Below are 18305 nucleotides of genomic sequence, written 5' to 3'. Positions count from 1 at the left end.
TCTTAAGAACCACAAGGGCCGGTCCAGCCACAACATGGGCCCCAAAAGAGGAAATTTCTGTGCGGGCTGCTATAACTAGACCAGGTCCAGGTGAGTAGAGCCCCAGGCATTCCCAGCAACAGCATCACCATCGACAGGCCAGGACCAACGGCAGAGAAAGTACAAGATGGGCCTGGACATCTTGCACCCTAAAATAAGGAAGCTCTAAAGTAATCACAAGGATGTGTGCAAAAGACAGAGAAGCCGGCTTGAAGGGCTCTTGCTAGCCAAATCTGGGATACTTTAGGTATTAAATAAATGTCAGTGAATTATAACCCATTAAATAACAAAAGAATCCATGACTTTATTGCTTCATGAACAGCAGAGAAGGGAAAACTGTTGCAGTCTAGACTGCAAACAAATATAGAAGGAACAGTGGAGTCAGAAAATTATCAATGGAAGTTAAACCTCGTGGATGAAAGCTTGTGTGAACCATGACATTTACATAATCTCAAATTACCTCTCTACAAATTACTTATTACTAATGGAAAAAACAGTAACTATACAAAGGGCTAAAAAAAACATTATCCAAATCCATTATGCATTATTTAAATAATGATTAATACGCAGAGACAGCCCAAAGGTTAACACCATTCTACTCACTTTGCCAGAGTAAGGAAATTTCCAAGGCCAGACAATAATAACCCATGAAAGTAGAGACCACACTTCTTTTTTTTTTTTGGCTGTGTCGGGTTTTCCTTGTTGCGCGCGGCCTTTCTCTAGCTGTGGCTCTTGAGCTCTAGAGCGCAGGCTCTGCAGTTGTGGCGCACGGGCTCAGTTGCTCCATGGCACATGGGATCTTCCTGGACCAGGGATCAAACCCGTGTACCCTGCATTGGCAGGCGGATTCCCAACCACTACGTCACCAGGGAAGTCCCACGCTTCTTTTATTGCGTTATTCCTAGCACAATACAGGTAGAAAGGAGATGCTAAAGAATTCTTTGTTGAATAAATGAATGTCTATGAATTATTAAAGAAGCAGTAAGAGAGACTGAGCTTCAGATTTTGCTAACCCTGGTAGCTTGGCACCTCTAAAGATCCCCAGACCAGGAGGCAGAAGACTGGATTCTAGTCCCTCAGTGGTACTGAGGCCCCAGGGCCTCAACTGTCCCCCCCCATCTCCTTCTCCACTCCAGTTCAGCATCTCCATGACCCTTAATATCTCTAGGTCTCAATTTCCTTCCAGAGTAAAAGTATAAATCTGCGCGCATCACCACTAAACAGGTTTGAAAAATGTTTTGCCATTTATCCTACACATTCCCTCCCGAAAACGCTCAGGGAATTAACACTGGGATTTACCCTGAAAGGCCCTCTTTAAAAGTCTACTTGCACAGGAAAAGACGCTCAACATCACTCATTGTCAGGGCAATGCAAATGAAAACCACAATGAGATGCCACCTCACATATATTAGGATGGCTATTATCAGGAAGGAAGGAAGGGAGGCAGGGAGGGAAATAAGTGATGGCAAGGATGTAGAGAAACTGGAACTCTTGCACACTGCTGCTGGAAGTGTAAAATGGTATAGTCACAAAGGACAGATACTGTATGATTCCACTTCAATGAAGTACTTAGTCAAATTCAGAGAGAAACAAAATAGTGCTGTGGTTGCCAGGGGCGGGAAGGAAGGAGAGTGGGGAGTTAGTGTTTAATGACACACTAAGGCAGGATGAAAAGAGTTCTGGAAATTGGTTGCACAATGATGTGAATGTACTTCACACTACTGAACCACGTGCTTAAAAATGGTCCAGATGGTAAATGTTATTCTCCATGCATTTTACCACAGTTTTGCACAATGTCATGATACTTTGCTGCTTTCTGACTGCGTGACCTTCAATTAGCCACATGACCTCTCAGTACTGGCCTCCAGCAAACGGGGGGAACACCTGGAGATAATAACACCTCCCTGGGCTGCTGAGCCATCAACTGAAAGGATCAGTGTTGCTCTGAACACTACAGAGTCCCATCAGACAAAGAGCAGAGGCCACCATGACAGCGATCTTGAGGAATCCCATGTGGGCCCCAGCAGAAAACAGATGAAGTTGCTCAATGAGGCAAATGTCTTTCCCCATAGCTCTTGACTTAAGGACCCTCACAAATCCCTTCACTTCCCAAATCTGGGTACCATCAAGGCACGAAGGTTTGCACTTCCATCAGATGGCAAGCTCACTGCCGGGAGCCCAAAGTATGTGTCGCCACCTGGACAGTTAGACATGGAGACCTGAGTCAACTGGCACCCTGACCCCAATTTATCACTGACAGCACTGAGACCACTGCCAAACTAGCCATCCCTCAACCCAGTTCCAACCCAAGAGTCGTCCTCGCCACCATGATAGTCTCTTCTCCCCCCCTCCCACAAGTCTTCATCCACAGCAGCACTTCCCTCCTAACTGTCCCACCAGAGACCACAACTCCCTCCAGGCAATGACAACTCATGTGCTATGTGGGATCTCCATGGGCCTCGCGTGCCACGGTGCCTGGCACAGATATCACTGGAACCTATCCAGCGTGACATCAGAACACCCACAGTGCTGATGAACTATCTTGAAACGGGTCACCACCCTGGCTTTCCTGGAGTGGCCCACAGCCAAATCCAATTAGACGTGGGTGGCAATGTTCAAGCTAGAATCTTCTCTCCTTTCCTCTGTAACTTTCCCCATTTCTTTTCTTTTTTTTTTTAAATTAATTTATTTTTTTGGCTGCATTGGGTCCTCACCGCTGCCCATGGGCCCTCTCTAGTTGCGGCGAGCGGGGGCCGCTCCTTGGTGCGGTGCGCGGGCTTCTTATTGCTTTGGCCTCTCTTATTGTGGAGCACGGGCTTCAGTAGCTGTGGCATGCGGGCTCTAGAGCGCAGGCTCAGCAGCCGTGGCGCACGGGCCTAGCCGCCCCGTGGAATGTGGGATCTTCCCGGACCAGGGATCGAACCCGTGTCCCCTGCATTGGCAGGCAGATTCTCAACCACTGCGCCACCAGGGAAGTTCCCCCCATTTCTTAAAACTTGCTCAAAATCCATTTTCTCATCCCTGCTCTTTTTATCCACTTCCTGTTGTAAGTGAAGCAGCAATGCAAGCTGTGTGCCCCCAGCTCCCTCCATACCCTCTACGCTGGGGTCCACCAGAGTCCTCCCAGGCTGTGGGCACTGCAGAGCCTTCCTGCCTCCGAGCTTCCAGGCCTTTTCTGGTTCACCCCTGGCCTTCTTATCTCCCTTTCCTCCCACCCGCTAATCCCCTCCTTTCACTTCTTCATAGTGTCCCTTGTCTTATCACCACACGTCTTCCAAATACTTTTTCCCACGCTACAACCAAGACTGAGAATCTACAGGTACTGTGCATGGGTAACCATCCTCATCGCCTCCTCAAAAATAATTTTTTTAATTAACTTTTATTGGAGTAGAGTTGATTTAGTGTTGTGTTAGTTTCTACTGTTCAGCAAAGTGAATCAGTTATACATATACATATATCCACTCTTTTTTAGATTCTATTCCCATATAGGTCATTACAGAGTACTGAGCACAGTTCTGTGTGCTCTACAGTAGGTTCTTATTACTTATCTATTTTGTATATAGTAGTGTGTATATGTCAATCTCCGTCTCCCAGTTTATCCCTCCCCTCCAAAAAAATGTTTTTGACACATTTGCATGCAATTCAGTTAACACTGAGAATAAAACAAGGAATCACAAGTGAAATATTGCTCATGCTGACCACCTCCTAAGGTTCGGAAGGGATTGAAGCAGTATTGGTTGGAACTAACAAGTAAGGGACCTCACAACCAGCAGGTGACACCTTACCTACCTAGCACAGCACACACGGCCACCACTAGATACAGGACTCAATTCGTCACCAAGATCCCTCTATGCCGGTGAGTGCCTGCACTGACTCACCTCTGAATATCTGGCCTTTAGTGTCTGTTCCAATCAAACGCTTTCTTCCAAACTATTAAACTTCTTCCCCCATGAGGGATGACAGAGCTCTTGCTTCCAAGTTCCAGATATCCCTCCTGAGAGTAAGGAGTATGACTATGACTGCCTACCCAAGCAAGCCTTTGATGCTACTCATTGGGATTTGTGAAACCACAGAGCAAAGGAAAGAAACTACCTTACTTGGGTCAAAGAACCATTCCAGCAGCTGAATCAAATGCATGTGAACAAGTAATTCACATTTTCTTAATTAAAAGGATGCCTAGGGGACTTCCCTGGCAGTCCAGTGGTTAAGACTCTGTGCTTCCACTGCAGGAGGTGCGGGTTCGATCCCTGGTTGGGGAACTAAGATCCCGCATGCCATGCGGTGTGGCCAAAAACAAGGATGTCTAACTCAAGGTTAAAGAACTGATAGAATTTATTAAGTTATCTTGATGCTTTCACAGAGTGCGCAGTGTATCGGTGCATGGGAAATAAACATCAATGCGTCTAGGTTAACTTAGGATATATGGCATCTCATACGGCTTGCAAAGCTGTGCCTCATGCTTCATCAGTAGTCTGGGTCTGCCCACACTATGTACACCTGATATTTTCTTTTTCTTTTCTTTTTTTTTCAGTATTTATTTAGGCTGCGCCAGGTCTTAGTTGCGGCACACCGTATCTTCATTGCAGCGTGTGGGATCTTTAGTTGCGGCATTCAGACTTCTTAGTTGCAGCATGCATGCGGGATCTAGTTCCCCAACCAGGGATAGAACCCAGGCCCCCTGCATTGGGAGTGTGGAGTCTTACCCATTGGACCACCAGGGAAGTCCCATCCCCTGCTATTTTCTATTCTAGCCTACTTCATTGCAAAAGAAATGCCAGTCATGATATACCCATAATGACAGGAGCATTATTCACAGGACCCAAAAGGTGGAAGCAATGATGAATGAATGGAAAATCAAAGTGTGGTACACATGTACACTGGAATATTACTGAGTCTCAAAGAAGGAAATTCTGACACAGGCTATAACATAGATGAACCTTAAGGATATTATGCTAAGTGAAATAAGCCAGTCACACAGAGACAAATACCGTATGATTCAACTTATATGAAGTATCCAAAGAATCAAAAATGACAGACACAGAAAGTAGAATGGTGACTACCAGGGGAGGGGGGAGGGGGGGGGGGGGGGAGGGGAGGGGGAGGGGGAGGGGTACAGAGTTTCTGTTTTACTGATGAAAAGGATCCTGTGGACCATGATGATGGTTGCACAGCAGTGTAATGTCATTAATTCCACTCAAGTGTACACTTTAAAATGGTTAAGGTGGTAAATATGTTGTGTATTTTACCACAATTTTTAAAACTTATTTTGAAGAAGAAAGAAACACCAGTCGAAATCCACAAAGTTGATTTCGTGCTGCACCAATGGGCTGCGATCTTACATCTGAACCACACTGGTGTAGACAGCTGTCCGCTGGGCACACACAGTCCTCAGCACCGTCATCTCCACAACAGACTGGGGCTCCCTCAAGGGCAGGACAGCCTCGCGGACGCTTCGCACACTCCGTGACCCGCACGGTTCCTGGGACACAGTGAAGCTCAGTGAACACGGAGCCACATGGAAATGACCTCCTTCTGAGGAGGGCTTCCTCCTTCCCCAGCTCACACTTGGCTGCCACCCTGTGTCACTTGTTTTGCATAAAGTGAGAAGGAAGTGACATGTAAAACGACCAAAACAATACAAGTACTTATGCTGTAAAGGCCAATGCCCCACGGAGCCATGTGCCTGACCGGACCAAGGGAGCCCCACACTCCCAGGAGGGCTCACGGATGCCCCGGGAGTGCACAAAGCCACAGAAACACTGGCGCATCTTCCTGGCAAGTTTTATTAAACTGTGGAGCATGCTTAAAAAAAAAAAAAACTCAACACTGAATGAAGAGAACAACTGGCAAAGACGTGTCATGGCCTCTATAGGTGTCGGGCAGTGTTTACAGTAGGCAGGGATGGGGCTAGAAAACAGAACTGAGGCTCCATTATTGGGAAGCTGTACCCACTTGATGTTGAGGAAGTGTATCTGTGAATGAAGCCATTGCTTTTTCAGCTCTGTTCCCCAAGGCCCCCAAGGAGAGGCTGAAGGAGACACTAAGAAGTGTCGAACTGTTAGCCAAAGCAGCTCCCTGCACTCTCTGACAGAGGCCACTCCCCCAAACCCCTGTGGCTAAGTGCCTTCTTGTCCTCTCCTCGTAGATGGCTAACAGGCATCTCCACTTAGGAGTCCAAGATGGGACTCCTGACTTCCCCACCAAAGTTGCTCTTCCCATTCTCTCTGTAAATGTCAACCTCACAGACGCACTGCTCAAACCAGAAACCTGGTGGTCACTACCCTTGATTCCTCCCTTCCCCTCACCCCGCAGCCAACCCGCCAACTAGTCCCACAGCTGCTTCCTCCAAAATGCAGCCTGGCCCCAACCACTTGGCATCTTTTGTCACCCTCCCACCACCATCGTCCCGAGACCGAAGCCCCAAGCCGCCATCGGTTCTGAGCTGCAAGAGCCTGCAAACTGTACTGCCTGCTTCCACCCTTGGTTTCCCTATGATCTTTCTACAGAGAAGCCAGAATGCTGTCTTCAAAGTACAAGAGCAGGGCTTCCCTGGTGGCGCAGTGGTTGGGAGTCCGCCTGCCGATGCAGGGGACGCGGGTTCGTGCCCCAGTCTGGGAGGATCCCACATGCCGCGGAGCGGCTGGGCCCGTGAGCCATGGCCGCTGAGCCTGTGCGTCCGGAGCCTGTGCTCCGCAAAAAAAAAAAAAAAAAGGTACAAGAGCATGCTGTCCTCCTGCACTAGAATTACACCTACGGTCCTGACCGAGTGCAACTCATGATGGGCCCCTCCCAGCTCACCACCCCATCTCCCGTCCAGCACCTCTGCTCAGCGTTCCAGCCATGCTGCTGTGCTGTGCTTCCGCGAGCCTGCCCCGCTCCTGACTGCTGTTCCCTCTGTTGGGAACAGACAGATCCACTTGCTCACTTTCCCCCATCATTACACCTTTTCTCTTCCAGGTCTCAGGCTAATTGTTGCCTCCACAGAAAGGCCTGGACTGCCTTGTCTAAAAAAGCAAACCCAGATTCTCTACTTCCTCCTTCCAACTTTCTTTACCGATTTACTACATTCTATTTGTTGAGAGAAAAAATAATCCACTTATTTATTTCGTCCTCCATGCAAGAGCTCCATGCAGGTAGGACCCAGTCTTTCCGTGGTGGTTCACTGGGCCCGGCACAGAGTGAGTCACTCAAAACTCTGCTGAATAAATAAATGAACAACTTGCTGGTGGAGGAGCCGCTGCAAAGAACACACTCACACAACCCTCTCTAAATTTCTCTAGGAGAAGGGGAATGCAAAGGTCAGCTGAGGTCAGTTAATCATTCAACAAGTGCCCTCACCCCACTCAAATAAGTCATTTATTGTTGAAAGAATAATGCATTTGAAAGCGCTTTTAGCTGTGGCAAATTATTAATCATTGTTTAGTGCTCCCTGATTACTGGAGGCTTCCATGACCCAGCCTGGGCAGGGCTGCTGACACAGCGGGTGTAGGGAAGCAGGGTGACCTGGGTCAGAAAGTCCAAGAGCAGGGACTGAGGTGAGGGACAAATAAGAGGCACGCAGACAGATCTCACAGTAAGACCCACCCTACCGCACTGGAACACTTTCCCCTATGGCAGGATTTCTTTTTTGTTTGTTTGTTTTTGTTTTGCCATACGCGGGGCGTCTCACCGCTGTGGCCTCTCCCGTTGCGGAGCACAGGCTCCGGACGCGCAGGCTCAGCGGCCATGGCTCACGGGCCCAGCCGCTCCGCGGCACGTGGGATCTTCCCAGACCGGGGTACGAACCCGTGTCCCCCACATCGGCAGGCGGACTCCCAACCACTGCGCCACCAGGGAAGCCCTGGCAGGATTGCTTAAGCTCAGCGGTGCTGACATTTCAGGCTGCATGCTTCCTTGTCACAGGTGGCTCTTCTGTGCTTTGTAGGAGAGTGTGCAGCCTCCCTGGACTCCTTCCTCAAGATGCCAGTAGCATCTCTTCACCCTAAATTGTGACAACCTAAAATGACATTTTGGTAGCAAAATCTCCTAGATCAGAACCACTGCCCTAATCTGTCCTTCTGGAAAAGGCACAGAACTCTACTTCAAAGGTTGGCCCCAGAGAGTAGCACAGCACACTGGCAGCAGTCCTTAGCCACCGAGTCAAGGGTTATGGTTGAAACACATTCCTGTATTCGCTGGTTCAATTGTCCTTGAGCAGCTCCGTCTGGGAGCAAGGGATCTATGTTAACAAAGAATTACAATATGATGTGGAAACTGTGGTTGTGAGCTATGCATAGGATCTGCTTCTTGGCTTTTTTGCAGGTCAATGTAGGACGAAGTAGGGCTAAGGGATCAATCCCCCAGCTTACCCATCTTCGATACAGCACAGGTTCTCAAACTGTGGTCCCCATTGCAGCAACATTAACATCCTGCAACTCATTAGAAACGCAAATTCTCGGCCCCAACCCTGCCCTATGAAAAATACTCTGTGTGGCCCAGCAAGCTGTACTGTACCAAGTCTTCCAGGCGATGCTGACGCCGGCTGCAGCCTGAGAACCTGCCATAGAGCATGCTTTGGCACACCTTGTCTGTATTTACATCAACAGTCCCAACCCTGGGCTTCCTTAGTGTCGCAGTGGTTAAGAATCCGCCTGCCAGTGCAGGGGACACGGGTTCGAGCCCTGGTCCGGGAAGATCCCACATGCCGCGGGGCAACTAAGCCTGTGTGCCACAACTACTGAAGCCTGCGCTCTAGAGCCCATGCTCCACAACAAGAAAAGCCACAGCAATGACAAGCCCGCGCACCGCAATGAAGAGTAGCCCCTGCTCACCGCAACTAGAGAAAGCCCGTACACTGCAACGAACACCCAACACAGCCATAAGTAAATAAATTTATAAAAAAAAAAAAGAATGAAACTAGACCATTATCTTACACCACACACACTAAAGTTAACTCAAAATGGATTAAAGACTTGAATGTAAGATCTGAAACCATAAAATTCCTAGAAGAAAATATAGACAGTAACCTATCTGACATCAGTCTTAACAATGTTCTTGTGGATCTGACTCCAAAGGCAAGGGAAACAAAAGCAAAAATAAACAAATGGAACTAGAAGGCTTCTGCACAGCAAAGGAACCCATCACCAAAATGAAAAGGCAACCTACTGAATATAAGATATTTGCAAATCACGTATCCAACAAGGGGCTAATATCCAAACTATATAAAGGACTCATACCTCTTCACAAAAAAATAAAACAATAAAACTGATTAAAAAACAGCAGAAGATCGGAATGGACATTTTTTCCAAAGAAGGCATAAAGATGGCCAACAGACACATGAAAAGATGCTAAACATCACCAATCATTAGGGAAATACAAATCAAAACCACACTGAGGTATCACCTCACATCAGTTAGAATGGCTATCATCAAAAAGACAAGAAATAACAAGTGTCGGAGATGATGTAAAGAAAAGGGAACCCTCATACACAGTAGGTGGGAAGGTAAGTTGGTGCAGCCACTATGGAAAACAGTACGGAGATTCCTCAAAAAGTTAAAAACAGAACTACCACACAGTCTAGCAATTCTACTTTTGGGTATATATCCAAAGGAAATGAAATCTTTATCTCAAAGAGATACCTGTACTCCCATGTTCACTGCAGCATTATTCACAGTAGTCAAGGTAAGGAAACAACCTACCTGTCCAACAAATGAATGGATAAATAAACTGTGATATGTATATGTACATAAGCATATGTATACACACACACACACACACACACACATACATACACACACACATAACACAATGGAATATTCTTCAGCCTTAAAAAAGAAGGGAATCCTGTCATTTGTGACAACTTTGTGAACTTTGTGCTTTCTTTGTGAAAGAGAGAGAAAGACAAATACTGCATGATATCACCTATATGCAGAATCTTTTTTTTTAAAGTCAAACTTATAGAAACAAAAGAAAAGTAGTTGCCAGGAGCCTGGGGATAAAAAGGGAAAGGTTGGTAAAAGGGTACATACTTTCAGCTCTAAGATGAATAAGGTCTGAGAATCCAATATAAAACATGGTGACTATATTTGATAACACTGTATTGTCCAACTGAAATTTGCTAAGATAGAACTTAAATGTTTTCACCCAAAAAAAAGGTGTCCGTGAGATGATGGATGTATACTTAATTTGATGGGAGAAATCTTTCCACAATGCATACATATATCAACTCATCGCATCGTAAACTCCAAATATCCTACAGTTTTGTCGACTGACCTCAGTAAAGCTGGGAAGGAAAAAAAAAAAAGACTGGCTGCTACTTACCCACACTCCTCTAAACCCATGGAATTTCCCAAGTCACAGTGTGTGGGCTCTGACTGTTTATGCTGACAAGGTGACTCATGGCTGGCTCCTAAAGGTCATGCTAATGAGGACTCAGGATGGGGAGTAGCCACACCAGAAGACTAACCGTGGGATTAGAAGGTCGGGCCTGTGAGTCCATGCTTTCAGCCTGACCTCTGTAGAGGGGGGTCTGAAGATGAGATCAGTCACATGGCCAATGGTCCAATCCATGATGCCTACATAATGAAACCCCAATAGGAACTCTGGACACCAAAGCTTGGGGGAGATTTCCTGGTTGGCCATACTCTACCATCGCACACCGATGTGCTGCAAGGGTGACATGTCCTGCCTCCGCAGGGATAAGACAAGGAAGGAAGCCTAGAGTTTGGGACCCTCTCAGACCTCACCCTGTGTGACCCTCCCTTTGACTGGTTCCAATTTGAATCTGTTTGCCATAATAAGCAATTGTGTTCTGTGTGTTGTTCTAATGAATTATTGAATGGGAGGGGGTTGTGCGAATCCTTTAATTTGTAGCCAGTGGGTCAAAAGTGAGGGTGGCCTGGGGAGCCCCGGACTGGGAGCTGGCGTCTGAAGGGAGGGAGGGCAGTCTTGTGGAGGACGAGGCCCTTCACCTGTGCGGTCTGGGTCAACTCCTGGGAGTTGGTGTCAGAACTCAGTGCAGAACTCTGCCCTAGAGCTTAAGATTCCACATCATCAGCTCACATCTCAGGACGACACATGCTTAGCTTCTGCTGGCCGAGAGGTCCCCCCACCAACTGGCTCCTCTGCTCTGACCACCTCCTTCTCCCACAGCCTCTCTGTCCTCCCCGCAGTTAATACACAACTACAGTCCTAGACCTAGTGCCCACCAGCCCATTGCTGTCACTATGAACATTTCTGCCAACACGGAAAGAAGAGACTAGGAATGTTTTAAGAGCTCCCTCCTCTTGCCCAGTGGGCACGGGCTCTATCTAACTCTAGGACAGACTTCTCACATTTTATTCTGTAATGAAATCACCTGAGAAGCTCGTTAAAAATAAACAGACCCCACTCACCAGGGTTCTGACTCCCCAAATCTGGGGCAGAGACGAAGAATCTGCATTTTCAGCAAGCATTCCTCGTGGATTTGGTCTGGAACTGCGTGGAGAATTACCCTTCCAGGAAAGACTGGCGGTGGTAAATGATTGTTGGATCATAGGGGATGAGAGCTAGAACACACTTTGGAAAATCTAGTACAGCCCATGAGCCCCAGAGAGGGAAACTGGCCTAAGATGGCAAGGTCAGTTAAATGATTGAACTAGAACCAAAAACTCAGGCTTTGGGATACCCGGCCTGAGGAACCTTGCAAAAGGGTAGGTCAAAGATCCCTCCCTCCCCCTAGAATCTAGCTGTGGTGGATGCCTGAGGGAAGGACGGGGAAGCAAGGATTTAGGATACTGCCTAGCAGACCAGCTACTGAATGGGAATGCACGGGCCCCTGTCACTGGTGTCCCCTCACGCCCGCCACTCCGGCCACCACTGACCGCTGGCTCAGAAGTGGAACAGGTCTGAGGCTCCAGGCAGCTGTGGAAATTGACAGCAGCAACTGGAACGAGGTAGGAGAAGGGCTGTCAGTGGACAGATTACGAGCACCTGGGGCCATGCCAGTGTGAAGAGGGTAGGACTCAAGTCAGGGACACCTGTGAGGAGAGAACCTGGCCCTGCCTCACACGTAAGGGCATTAGCGATAAAGTCAACCTGTTCAGGAAACCCAACAGTAAACAGTGCTGGGGAAACATCAACCTTGGTGGGAATCAGAAAAACACAGAGGTGCCATGCCAGACCCAATTTCATTTTTCCTTCCAGTTTGGCCAGGTCAACACAGACACAATTACAGGATTGGCTTATTTCAAATTGATCCAATTTTCCTTTAAAACAACCCAGATGTAGGGACTTCCCCGGTGGTGCAGTGGTTAAGAATCCGCCTGCCAATGCAGGGGACGTGGGTTCGATCCCTGGTCCGGGAAGATCCACATGCTGTGGAGCAACTAAGCCCGTGCACCACAACTACTGAGCCTGCGCTCTAGATCCTGCGAGCCACAACTATTGAAGCCCTCGTGCCTAGAGCCCATGCTCCACAAGAGAAGCCACCGCAATGAGAAACCCGTGCACCGCAACGAAGACCCAATGCAGCCAAAAAATAAATAAATAAAATTTAAAAAACAACAAAAAAAACCCCAGATGTGTTTAACACAAAGCCAGTGTATCCTTTGCCTCAGAAATTTAACTTTTAGAAATGTACTCCAGGGACTTCCCTGGCGGTCCAGTGGTGAAGACTCTGTGCTTCCTCTGCAGGGGGTGCAGGTTTGATCCCTAGTCAGGGAACTAAGACCCCCATGCTGTGCGGCGCAGCCAGAAAAAAAAGAAATGTACTCCATAGAGCTAAATTGTAAAGCTTGGGAGAGAAGGCCAGCACTTTCTCTCCCCAGTGCGTAGTCCAGTACCTGGGGCAGAGAAGGATGAATGATTACATGGCTCTGAATTAAAGAATCAGGCCAGAGATGATGATTACACTCAAAATACTACCTTAAAAAAGTAGCCAAGGGGCTTCCCTGGTGGCACAGTGGTTGGGAGTCTGCCTGCCAATGCAGGAGACACGGGTTCGTGCCCCGGTCCGGGAGGATCCCACATGCCGCGGAGCGGCTGGGCCCGTGAGCCATGGCCACTGAGCCTGTGCTCCGCAACGGGAGAGGCCACAGCAGTGAGAGGCCCGTGTACCACAAAAAAAAAAAAAAGGAAGCAGAATGTGAACCCATCAGAGTATGCAGACTAATTGAAACTCTAAAAAAATGAATACAATACAGGTATACCGATGAAGATTTAAAAGAAATAGACACTGAAGAGTTTGAAGTTGACCTTTAATTCTTTTTTTTTTTTTTTTTTTTGAGGTGCTAAAAATTTTTTCAAAAGATGCCAGTTCAGGACCATAGGGATTAGTGAAAAGGAAAAACTGAGGTCAGGGGAGATGCAGTGCATCACAGTGTGATGCATCGTAGCACTGGCTACGGCTTCACAATGAGCTCTGGATAAAAAAGACGGACAGCATTCTCAGCTGGCTTTTTTATTTAGCATGTATTTCTCTGGCAGTGCTGCAAAGAGAAATCATGTTTCTGAGAGGTTACATTAGAGAAAGGGGGAAGAATTTACCTGCCCAGCTCCTTACGAGTCCCCATTTTTCATTGGTTAAGGTTCACCCCATGGGGCCCTAATGCCCCCATACTTCTTTATTGTACCATCTTGGTGGCTGCTTTGGAGGGTAGATCTCATACTGCAGAGTATGGTGTTTTATCCATATCTGAAAGTGGAAAAGTGTCCCATCCTTTTCCTTTAGAAAGGATAGCATAGAATATCCTAAAACCGCTGGACCTCTAAAACCTTTCATTCTTTTTGAGGAAAGGGAAGGGCTTATGACTGGGACAGGATACTTGAAGGTGGATGGGGAAGCTGGCAGAACCTTATTTCATAATCTGGATGGTGGTTACAGGGCGTTAACTCTACAATAGTTCTCTAAAGCTATGCCTTTGTTTATATAATATTCTGTGCCTGCTGTATGACACAAAGAGTAAAAAAATTGTGAAGTGAGAAGATGTACAATGTGATTTCAATAGATAATTTAACAGGTGTGTATGTGTATATATAATCATACTGACACTTTCCTACAAAGACCTGTGAAAATTACATAACAAATATATACAGTGACATTAAGAAGAGTGGGTTTTGCTGCTCTTCCTTTTAAAAAAAAAAGGAAAGAGCAATGGTATATTATTTGTATTAGTTTGCTAGGGCTGCTACAACAAAATGCCACAGACTGGGTGGCTTAAACAACGGAAATTTCTCACATTTCTGGAGGCTAAAAGTCCAAGATCAAGGTGTCAGCAGGGTTGGTCTCCTCTGAGGTCTCTCTCCTGGGCTTGCAGATGGCCGGCCACCTTCTGTGTCTCCTCATAGGCCCTTTTCCTCTGTGTGTATGTGCATCCCCAGCGTCTCTCTCAGTGTCCGATTTTTCTCTTCTTACAAGGACACCAGTCGTATTGGGTTAGGGCCCACCCTAATGTCTTAATTTTCGCTTAATCAACTCTTTAAAGGCTCAATGTCCAAATACAGTCACTTTCTGATGTACTGGGCACTGGGGTTTCAACACGTAAGTTTTGCAGGGACACAATTCAGCCCATAACACCATTCTTCACTCATCAGACATGCAAAAAAACGGACACTTCACATCCAGCACATGAAGTGAGTCGAGGCAAGATTAGCCATGAGGTGGTACACTTGTTGACACTTACAGATGAGTGCTCAGGGGTTCATCATGCAACTCCTTCTACTTTTGTATATGCTTGTCATTTTCCATCATGAGAGAAAAGGAAGACTGAGGGTAAACCCACATCTGTACATAGGTCTTAGATGTTGGGTTATTTTCTCTATAAAAGTGAGTCACCCAACAATTAATACTGGTGTTATCTGTGGTTAGAAATAAAATTAATATCTTTTTCTCTAATCAGCAATGAGTATACTTTTTAAATATTTTAATTAATGAAAAAGAATAAAGGAGTAACAAAAGGAAAGGTGGGAATAATATTAACAGCTGAACTCCATCCACAGCGTAGCTCACCTAATACATCACTTGGCCCATTCGTGAGCTGATCCTTCCTTCTCTTATTCCTGGCACATGTTCAGACTATTTCCTAGCCCCCCTGCAGTTAGGGGAGATGGTGTGGCACGGGAGACAGGAGAAGGGCTGTGTGCCACTCACACGCAGGATCCAGGCCTTAAAACCATGAGCACACCTCCTCCACGCTCTCCTCTTCCACCATCAGAACCTGGATGAGGTAGCAACCCAGCCTCGACAAAGCAGAAGACAACAGGAGCCTGGCCTAGACCCATGCATTCGAATCACCTGGAGATCCTGGTCAAATACAAATTCTGATTCACTAAGTCTGTGGCAGGACCTGAGACTATGTTTCTCCCCAGCTCCAGGTGATGGCAATACTGCTGGTCTGCAGACCAGCGAGGCTCTAGGCAGACACCCACCAAAGAGGTTCTCATTTCTGATGACTCAGAGATGGCAGTCAAATGATGAGCAGCAGAAGACACACCAAAAAAGACCCGACCAGGAATAGCCAGCTGGCCTTTCTCTCCTGACCCATGACAAAGTTTAACTCTGACCTATGATTAACTCCGGTCTCAAAGTGCAGCTGGCAAATGAATCCAGAGACAGCTGCAGACAGATTACTTTAGTATGTGTAACGTGATACAAGTTGCCTGGGTTCTATTAAAAACAGTATCTGCCACCCCGAGTCAGAGGACAGCGCTGTCAACAGTGGGATCTCCACAGCACACGAACAGCGACAGCTGGCCTGGCAGAAGAGGACAAGAGGACAAGAAGGTCACACGTGGGCCTTGGGTTCACACACAGGGCCCACCAGAACTCCTGTTCTTACGCACAAGTCCATGTAGAAATTGTTTACTCCCTGAGACCACAGCTATCATTAACAGACTATTTGTCTATATAAAATCTCGGCAAATATTTGCATCACCTCAGCCCTCAACATACTAGCAGTCCGGTGTTTATAAAGGTTTTGTAACCTTTTGTACACTGTGTTTGTCCAAAATTTGCAAGAAGCAGATGAGAACTTGGCAGTAACCCCGTGATACTTTGAGACGCTCTGTTTTGCAGTGGAACCTTCTTGGGTTTAGGGAGAAGTTTACCTAACTTCGTGTTCTTTTGCTATGCACGTAACAGACATTGGCACACAATGTATCAGGGCACACAGTGTGACATGGCTTTGCATGAAACCGGAAGAGGGGAATAGGATTCCCTCAGCCTGCAATCACCATGAAACCAAAGCCTGGGAAACAGGCTGAACATCTCTAGGAAGCCCCGATCCTCCCCCCTCACGCCCCAAGAACTCCCATCGCAAGCCTCTGCCCACTAACTCTAAGAAAAAGCCATCTGAGGGGGAATTCATGAGAAATCTAAATTATTGGATGAACTCAAAAGAGGCGCAGGCTGCTGAATCTCAGGGACCCGAGACAACTTCCTTGGGAAAAACATTCTAGAGTTCAGGGCATCTAAGTTATAATGTTTATGTACTTAGGAAAAACATTTCACAGCCAGGGAAGAAAGCACCTTACAGCCTGGCACTGCTGAAATTGCCACAAATTTCACAGTCAAACATGAAATCTAAATCAATCCCCTCTACTTTCAGTGGCCCCACGAGGCCACAGGCTGTCTTTACGGTTTTCATTTCCCCAAAGCATCTAATATATATAATGCAAAGTATGTTCTGGGCAAACCTAAATACTTGCTACTTAACACAAAAACACACATATGCCTAATTTGTGACCCCATTTATTTTATGTCCCCCAAAAGGACAAGAAAAACAGATACTTTGCCACCCAAAAAAATCAGGAAGATGCATCTATTGCAATCATTTATCTCTAACTCAAAAACAATTTATTCAGAACAAGATTCCTATTTATTTGGAATCTCCCCAAAACTTCCAGACTTTTTTTTCCCGAAGTCTCCACACAGCACAGTTCTAATGTTTAGACATTCTCTTTTTCGGATGATTCTTTCAGCATTGACAGTCTAGGGCTCCCTTCAACGCTGATGTGAATTTCAGGGTGCAATTCCATCTTGCCCAGCCTCACTGCAGCTCTGTCAACTTGGCCTAGGTGTGACGTCCTGAGGAGCGACCTCTGTTATTGCTTCCTTTTCTTCCTGGTCCCTCCCCTTGGGGTCATGACTCTTCAGGCCCACCGATCAGACTCAGTTGTGCCTTCAACTCCCCAGAGGATGTCATCGAAAATAAAGAAAGTTAAAATTAAACTCACGATGTTCAACGAGGCGGCACTTGGCGCGTTTCCTTCTGTTCCACTGAGCGAGCTGAGGACCCTAAGACTTTGGTGCAGCACCACTGACCCTCCTGTTCTCTCCAATGCCTCTTGCAGCTGGTTCCAGGATTTTCTTAACAATCTGCTTCAGCTCTTCGTGTTTCTGCCCAAACTTTTTTCTCCTCGGGCCTGGCCATCAGGTTCTTCTATATCATCACACAGCAAGGTGACTAATTTTTAAATATTTAAGGCCCCGCAGGAACACTCTGACAGAGACTTCCACCCCTGGTCTAGGTTGCCCTACAATTCACGATTATCTCTTGGCAAATGGTATGAGGTTTGAAGAGGAAGGGCAGTTGATGACACAGCTATGATTTTACTCCAAGTAAACAGAAAAACTAATAAAGTAGGTGAGCCTATTTTTTCATTTCATTTTTATGTCACCACCCTACATGATTAGAAGAAAAGGTAAAGGGTTAAAAAAAAAAAGCAATGATTTGAGTTCATATTTCTTTTTTTTTTAATAAGTGCGTAGAGACCACACATCACTTTTTATTTATTTATTTATGGCTGTGTTGGGTCTTTGTTGCTGCGCGCGGGCTTTTCTCTAGTTGCAGTGAGCAGGGGCTACTCTTCATTGCAGTGTGCAGGCTTCTCACTGAGGTGGCTTCTCTTGTTGCAGAGCACGGGCTCTAGGTGCCGTGGACTCAGTAGTTGTGGCTCGCAGGCTCAGCAGTTGTAACTTGCAGGCTCTAGAGCGCAGGCTCAGTAGTTGTGGTGCTCGGGCTTAGCTGCTCTGCGGCATGTGGGATCTTCCCAGACCAGGGCTTGCACCCGTGTCCCCTGCATTGGCAGGCGGATTCTTAACCACTGCGCCACCAGAGAAGTCCTTGAGTTCATATTTCTGGTAACTATCCATGAGCTAATAACTGAGAGATTCCTTAAGCTCCACAAACAAAACATAGAAGGCCCAACAGCCCTGAGGCAGAAGGCGTGATGGAAAAATCCCCAGTGCCCACGCTGGCTTTGAACATAAAACCACTCTTCCGCACCAAGTCACTCCTTCTTTATGACTA

General features: G+C 46.8%; 1 protein-coding gene across 1 annotated transcript in view; it reads right to left on the bottom strand.

Moving 5' to 3' along the window:
* ABCC4 (ATP binding cassette subfamily C member 4 (PEL blood group)) overlaps positions 1-18305 on the bottom strand; it is a 213616-nt gene that overhangs the window by 171581 nt on the left and 23730 nt on the right. The gene's annotated exons all lie outside the window — the stretch shown is intronic.

This window comes from Aethalodelphis obliquidens, unplaced genomic scaffold (assembly GCF_003676395.1).
Source record: "Aethalodelphis obliquidens isolate GAN/ISIS:26980383/991018 unplaced genomic scaffold, ASM367639v1 scaffold15, whole genome shotgun sequence".
In the NCBI taxonomy this organism is placed as follows: domain Eukaryota; kingdom Metazoa; phylum Chordata; class Mammalia; order Artiodactyla; family Delphinidae; genus Aethalodelphis; species Aethalodelphis obliquidens.
This window is presented reverse-complemented; position numbering and strand designations above follow the sequence as displayed.